Raw genomic sequence first — 8343 nt, forward strand, 5'->3', positions numbered from 1 at the left:
TTTTCTGAGGTCGGATTCGGATTCAGCGCAGCAAAAACCTTCGGGTATACTAGGTCTGGTCTCTGGTTCCGGACCTTTGTCAAATTTTGTCAGCCTGTGTTACCTAAAATTCAATTTAAATTTTTTAATTAATTAATAATAATTAAATTTGTTTAAAAACTACACAAGCCGCAATAACATGTTTAATATAACAAAATTGTTTTTCTTCTATACCATGCGTACTTTTTTAATTATAAAAACAAGAAAATGAAATTACGGTAGATAAGAATTCAAATTAATGCAAAAAAAAGGAACAAATATTAAAGTAATTATGAAAAATAAAATTTGTAATTTATTCTGTCGATTTTCGGGGTGAATGTGGGTGGGAACTAACTATTACAGCCCGCTCCGCTTTTGTTTGTTAACGCCTGAGTGCTTACCTGAGCGACAACAGCAGATCCCGCGCTCCCCGCGCGGCTTCTATTAAACCTACCTGTGGCGCGGCGTCAATTCTTGTAAGGGCTATATGATGGAGGGCTATTGAAAGGTTTCATTGTAGTAGCACTTGTTAATGAACAAATATTTACTGCTAGTACAGTAAACTTCCGCCTATTTAAACGGCCTTTGTTCTTTGTTGTTTTTGGCTTTTTGATTCAATCAACAAGCCATGACATAACTTTAACGGTCTTGAAATGTACATGTGCGAGTCATCAGGTTATTTTTGTCAAGTGACTACGTTCATTGACTGTTCCGTTCTTGTAGCGATGAGGGCGCTGTAAGAAACTTTTTTAAATCCACATATGTCAAAAAGCGCGGGTCGATTTGAAGCTGATAAATAGTATCCAGAATAATACAAGCAAATATTTTAATAAATTTTCACTCTTAAGAAATGAATTAAATATAATATAAGAAATAGCATATTTGTTTAAATAATTTATTATTAACAATATTAATCATTTTTCCGGGGATTTATTTTTTATTACAAAACATTTCATGGTTTGGCACCTCAAAGTTTGCTTCGTAATTTTTATTGGTGAAGTGTCACTTATTTTGTAATAAATATTTTGGGTAAATCAAATACTCGTTTCAAAGTACTGATGATATTTAATACTCGAAACAATATAATAAATATAATCGGTATTAATATTTATAGATTTTTATAGGTTTACCACTTTCTTACACCTACTTCCACTCACATTTACAATCTTTCCTTCTCCAGTCCTCTTCTTTTTCCTTCTCTTCTTCTCCATCTTACCGAAAACCCCCTTCACCCATGCTACTGCTCTTTTGTCCACCATTTCATGCAACAATGCCTCCATGCTTATTCTACTCCTTTCCCCCTCTTCACACTCCTCCAACCAGTGCTCCAGTATTGCAACACTCTCCCGCACAATTCGCACATCCCCTTCTCTCTTGAAAGCCAAAACCTATTGTAATCCTCAATGCATCCGCATCTCATCTTTGCCAAAATTCCTGACCCCCCTTCCCTCTCTCTCTCACTCCCCGCTCTACCCCCTCTCATCTCCATCTACCTCCCACGTTCTTCTAATCCCCTCATCTCTACTTACTCCCCCCTTTTTGCAGTTCCTTTTTACACTCCCAGTCCTTCCTTTCAACCTTCGTCTTTATCATTTTACAATCCCTATTCCACCACGTCTTCACTATTTCTTTATTCTTCTTTTTAAATACCTTCTTTTGCACACACCCTTTCACTTTCTCTTTCAGATCCTTCCATATTCCTCTTCCACCGACTACCCCTCAAAGCTTACATTTCCAAACTGCTCCTGATACTTCTCTATGGCCTCCCTCGTCCAGGACACCCTCTCCCCTAACGACCCTCCTTCCCAACCTATCTTCCGCCACCCGCCCCTTTTATCCTGACTCCACCCTCCCTTCCATTGCGAATTTCTCTGTCTCCTCCCACTCTAACATATTCATGATCGCATAGTCTATCACCGATACCCCCATCTTACTCACATACGTGTATTCTTCCTCTTCGTCCCCTGTCACAATAATATTTGCCACCGCCCATCCTCTATCCTCCATCCAGTTTTTTAGAATCTCCCCCTCTTTATTTATTATCTTATCCTTCGATTTCTGTTCGAAGCTCTTCCCGTTCAAGTACAGCCCCCCAATTATCACATTAAAGCCCCTTCCCCACCAGTACCACCATATACTTCTCTCTCTCTTTCCTAGTAAGTCTTTCACCCTTTCTTTAATCCTTCCCATCCTATGCTTATTGTATAGTCACAAACTTGAACGTTTCCCCTCCTATCTTTATAGATCCATTTCCCTCTTCAAGAGATCCTCTCCCTCACTTGCGCTAGACTCTCTCCCTCCCTAGCCTTGTGGCTTCCTTGGTTTCACATCTTCACTCTCCCTGACGCGCCACTCGACACCGGGCCATGCATAGGACCATTTCGCTGGCCCAACACCCACGGAAATTTAACTTTTTTTAAGCCAAATATTCAGTGCAGAATTCTCAAAAAGAAACACTGGCGGGGCCAGCGAAACGTGTTCCTAGCCCCGACATTATCCAAAATCAACTTTATATGGGTGCATTATTTTCGTCTTAATTTTTTCAAATTTGTGCAAACAACTTCAACCCCTACAAACTACACCTTGTGCGAAAAACAGCATGGCGGACCAGAGAAACGTTTCGCTGGTCCTGACATTATCCAAAATCAACTGTATATGGGCGCATTACTTTCGTCTTAATTTGCTCAAATTTGTGCAACCAACTTCAACCCCTAAAAAAACCCCCTGTGCGAAAAATAGCGTGGCGGAGCCAGCGAAATGTTTGGTTGGCGTCGACATAGTGTTTGCCACATAAGGGTTAGCCTTTGGAGGTTGAAGTTGGTTGCAAAAATTTTAAAAATTTAAGAAATAAATAATGCGCCCATATAAAGTTGATTTTGGATAATAGCGAGGCCAGCGAAACATTTCTCTGGCCCCACTATGCTATTTTCCGCACAGGAGGTAGTTTTTAGAGGTTGAATTTGGCTTCACAAATTTGAACAATTTAAGACGAAAATAAGGTGCCCATATAAAGTTGAATTTGGATTATGTCGGAGCCAGCGAAACTTTTCGCTGGCCCAGCATGCTGGTTTCGCATAGGGGGTAGTTTTTAGTGATTGAAGTTGTTTCCACAAATTTGAAAAAATTAAGACGAAAGTAATGCGCCTATATAAAGTTGATTTTGGATGATATCGAGGCCAGCGAAACGTTTCTCTGGCCCCGCCATGCTATTTTTCACACAGGTGGTAGTTTTTAGGGGGTGAAGTTGGCTGCTCAAATTTTAAAAAGTCAAGACGAAAATAATGCGCCCATATTAAGTTGATTTTGGACAATGTCGGAGCCAGCGAAATGTCGCGCTGGCCCCGCCAGTGTTTTTTTTTGAGAAATCTGGAACTTCCGGTGATGCGCAAATTCTAATTTTGGTTGAACAAATTTGAGCAAATTCTGCACCAAATATTTGGCGTTAAAAAAGTTAAATTTGCGTGGGTTGTGGGGTCAGCGAAATGGTCCTGCCACGAACAGCTGACCGTCGTGGCCTGTTGGAAATTTCCTCCCCGACGAATTCACTCCCTGCTGCACTACCAGTACTCTCGCTGACCACCACCCGCTCTTCCGTTGGTAGCTGTGCCCTATCCATGCAAAAAGTAAATACTGCAACTAACAGATGTCTCTCCAGACCGTTTTCGCTTACCGCCCCAAATTTTCCCTTTCATTACTCTATTCAACCCTTCACAGCCCCTGCAGACACCCTTTTCTCTCCCCTTAAATCCCTCAGCACTACGAGAACTACCTTTGTCCACTATGAAGGTCCAAAATCCGGACCATAAAACTACCCCGCTCCCTTGTCAACCTAACCTCACTTTCCCTATTTAGCCAAATCCCACCTCACAACTACAATGAAAATTAATTTCTTAACTCCCAAAATCGCCCCTTACAACCCTACTCACCTCCAAGGCTTCCACCCTCACACTTCACTCAAACATTCCACACAAACTCCGTAAAATTTTATCATCACCTGTGACCGCACACTGTCTCATTACCGGGACCAACATGCAAGTCATATTGATAATTATACTCGTGCAGAAAATTCGATTGCGGCCAAACTGGGCCCCAGTCAGGTGGCCCAACTACCAAATAGGCACAAATTTGGTAGCCCAATTAAATTGGGCTCCAGTATGGTTTGTATCAATAAGTTGCCAGTGGGTACGAATGTCCCAAGACCATTTTAGAACGTCCTAAGTCAGGCCGAATAACGTTATGTAAACATACGATGTTCCAAAGATGTTTTAAGACGTATTTGGAATATTGGACGTTTTTAGACAAAACGTCTTTAAGATTCGGGCCCGTTGGGTTGTATCTATGCCCAATTCGGCGATCCAGTTGTGTAATCTTAATTAGGCCTAATTAACTTAGAAAGAGAATTTTTCATTAGTATTATATTAATAACGCATTTTGTTTATGTGCTTAAGTTATACATTTTCCCAGCAAACACGTTCTGTAACTTTTCCAAATCAATAAAGGAAATGTGTTCTGTAACAGTTGTTAGAAGGTGGTGACTGAACTGTTCTAGAACAAAAAGGTAAAAGTGTTCTAGAGCACTGTGATTAATGTATGATAGAACTTTTCTCGAACTATGTGACAGCACTGTTCTGTAATAGTTGCTACAGAATTGTTTTAGAACAAACTGATGACATACGTTCTATAACATTTGTTCCAAGTGTGCTCTAGAACTGTGCAGTAATATCGAAGTTCTAGAACCCTGTTACAAGTTTGTTCTAGAACAAATTAGGAACATAGATGAATAACGGTTACAGAACAGTTGTTACGGAATTGTTCTCGAACCGACCAATCACAGACGTTCTGAAACATTTTCTCTAATCTACTCACGTTCTAGCGTTCATATTCTAGCTCTAATAACGAATCACAAACGATCTTTATTGTTCTCTATCGCCCCGACATATTAGACAAAGCCTGTTTTTTCCCCATCATTGACGGACTGGGTTCCAGTCAAGTACACGATGGGGAGGGGCTACAGCTTCAGGTGGGTTCCAAACCACCAGAACCACGGTAAAGGTACATAGAGAAATTTCCAGGGGTACCGACTCAGGGATCGAACCCACCCCGGACCTCTGAGGTAAAGTCCGAGCGTCTAACCAACTGAGCCACCGAGGCTCGAGACTATAATAAAAACATTGCAAGGGCAATGTTGTCACAGGCTTAAGATGGTGACTGCCCAACATGTCGAAGGCATTTTTGGTTTGGAGTTGGATTTTATTTGATTACTTAACACGGGGCTGTCCGGGTATATATCATCAATCACGGACGCATTTTTATAATGCAATCAAGTGATCTGATGAGAGCAGTGTGCCGCGACATATTTGACAAAGCCTGGTTTTTACCTCATCATTGACGGATTGGGTTGCAATCAAGTAAACGATGGAGGGACCTACAGCTTAAGGTGGGTTCCGAACAACCAGAACCTCGGTACATAGGTAAAGGTACATATAAAAATTTCCAGAGGTACCGACTTAGGGATCAAACTAAATAATAAAATAACTATTTTCATAACTAATAACGGAAAGAAAGAATTGTACTACCGTAATCTCTTTTCTAAATAAAATTTATTTAAAAAGAAGAAATTCAGTTTTGTAATTATAATTGAAGAATATTAATATTCTTTATCAGAACACAGATAAGCATTTATGAAAGAATTAACACGTTTTTTAATAATTAAATTGTATTAATATAAACAAAAATATATTTTTTATCGAAGATCATAGAATAACTTATTGAAACACATTAAGACCACGTGCATTGAGTTCTAAGTAACTAAGTATGAAAATTCAGAGGGCAAATAAATGGAACACATCATTTCGATATAATTATATACGTGCTGTTAAGACATATTTGCGACACAATACAGGCGTTTCCATAGCACTACGGTCGAGCTGACCCTTGCGAATATCCCTAATGTGGATATCTCGAACGTATAACTTTCATTAGTCAAGACTGCGTACGCGCTTCCCAGATCAAAATAAATCCATGGTAATACCAGAATTTTCACCTCGCAGGATGTTCCGACGAGTTATTCCTGGAATGTCCCGGGACATAAAGGGGATCAAATCAAATATCTCGGGATATCCTATTGCTGCGGGGGGTACATAACACTGTTCCATATTTGATACATAACAGTTCCAAAACTGTCATAGAATTGTTATAGAACTGTTATAGAATTGTCCTAGATTTTTTACAACGTAGCGTACAAAGGTTCTAGAATTGTGTTAGAAATGTTACAGATCGGTTGTCACAGCATTCTAGATCTGTTACAGATTTGTTATACGACATTTGCAATTGAATTCTATAATTTTTCTAGAAATGTTACAGATCGTATGTCACAGCGTTCTATAACTGTTACAGAATTGTTCTAGTGTATGAGGGATGCCATAGTTACTCGCATATTCGTAACCAGTTACTAACATGTTCTAGAACACGTTCTTTTGTGTTCTAGAACAGTTACAGATCTGCTCTGCAACCATGTTTGCTGGGATTATTTCAATGAAGAATACACACTTTACTTTGTTTCTAAAGGCGGACGTTATTATTTTTTCAGCAGATGGTGTAAGAATGAAATTTTTAACACATTCTTCTTCTGAGATCCTTACGCCAAACTGCTTTTTCGAAGAAAAAATCTTGAAAGTATTATACAAATACGAATTTTACGGTCTTTACGCATAAAGCACTATTATGCACTTGTATCTTTACTTTGCATTGGCGCCATTGACGTGGTTCTTCTTCTTCTTCTTCTTCTTCTTCTTCTTCTTCTTCTTCTTCTTCTTCTTCTTCTTCTTCTTTAGAAGGGGGTGGGGTATTTCCTTTAGCACTAGGTCTATCGGGAGACCCTCTAGTTCCGCCAAGGTAACCATTGACGTGGTGATTCCCTTACGCCTCCTCAAAAAAAACGAAAGCAAATACCCTATTGCAAATACCTATATACGTCACTAATATGATTCTATATAAGGATCCTATAAGTGACCTATATAGGATCCTATATAGGTCAGTATAGGGGCTATCTATAGGAAATAAAACAGCTTCCTGCATAGGACACTACATAGAATCCTATTAGTGACCTATATAGGACAGATGATAAACCGGAAGCTTTGCGCAGTGGTTTCCTATAGCGGATACAGCTGCGCAGTAGTTATTTTTGACTATACGATTGCCTACTAATGGGAACCTGTATATGTTTTTATATAGATTCTAACGTAGGAAGAAGGAACCCATACCCTTACCATAAAATCATTGAAGATTCCATAAAGGATCCTATGCAGGAAGCTGTTTCATTTCCTATGGCTGGCACCTATACTGACCTATATAGGTAACCCTAATAACTTATAGGATCCTAAACTTATAGTTTAACTAATAGGATCCTCATATAAAATCCTATTAGTGACCTTTACAACGGGTAGGTAGCAAGCAACACAGAGAACACGAACTAGATCATGGCACAAACTACGAATGCGGGATGACTGACGGCGCTGGCAGTGTTTCATGCCACTTTCTAATCCGTCAATATGAGACCATGAAAAAGCGTTGCTAATTTTAAAATGTATAAAAACCTAACCACAGGAAATATATTCAATACAGTGGGGAAAATGTTTTATTAATACAAAAAAACATCAACTTTCAAAAAAAATTAGCTTTCACAGACATTCTGTATACAGATGATTTTATTATGTAATTTTTAATCATTAATTATTCGGTAAACCAAATTAAACTGCATGTTTATGGTCGGAGTGAATCTAGCCTAATATAGAAGGAATATATTTTATGAATTAATTACATTTGTCTAAAGTGTTTGGCTCCACTTGGGGTCAAATTGGCACATGACTATAATTTAATTATGTAAATATTTGATAATAACCATACCCACTATTACAGAATTAAAATATCTATATGAATAATTAACTAATCCCAGGTTCTTAAAAAATGCCGCTAGACCTTCAGTTTGTTCATTTATCTGAAAGTGTTTAAATAAATCGGTTGAATTATGTAGGCTACAGATCGACTGAAATACGAAAAAAATTGAATCCTGGTCACACAAAGTGAAATAATTAATTTATTAAAATTTTCTGAAAATGTCCTCCAAAGCTTCATCTACTTGGTGGTGATAAGTAACTTTCAGTTGATGAACGTAAGTAACTTGCAGATGGCGGTGATGAGTAACTTGTAATTTCTGGAAGCGAATACACCAAACTCTAGCTTTCAGTCACCCCGTTCTCAGCCTTCTCAGAAATGCTGGCTCACGCAGTTTCTCAGGGGAGGAGGGCGAGGGCGGTTGCGAAATTA

At 38.9% G+C, this 8343-nt stretch overlaps 1 pseudogene; it reads left to right on the forward strand.

Annotated features, from left to right (window-relative positions):
• The first annotated feature begins 5875 nt into the window (after positions 1–5875).
• LOC117180954 lies at positions 5876–6027 on the forward strand (annotated as a pseudogene).
• The last annotated feature ends 2316 nt before the right edge of the window (positions 6028–8343 follow it).

This window comes from Belonocnema kinseyi, chromosome 9 (genome assembly GCF_010883055.1).
Source record: "Belonocnema kinseyi isolate 2016_QV_RU_SX_M_011 chromosome 9, B_treatae_v1, whole genome shotgun sequence".
Classification (NCBI taxonomy): domain Eukaryota; kingdom Metazoa; phylum Arthropoda; class Insecta; order Hymenoptera; family Cynipidae; genus Belonocnema; species Belonocnema kinseyi.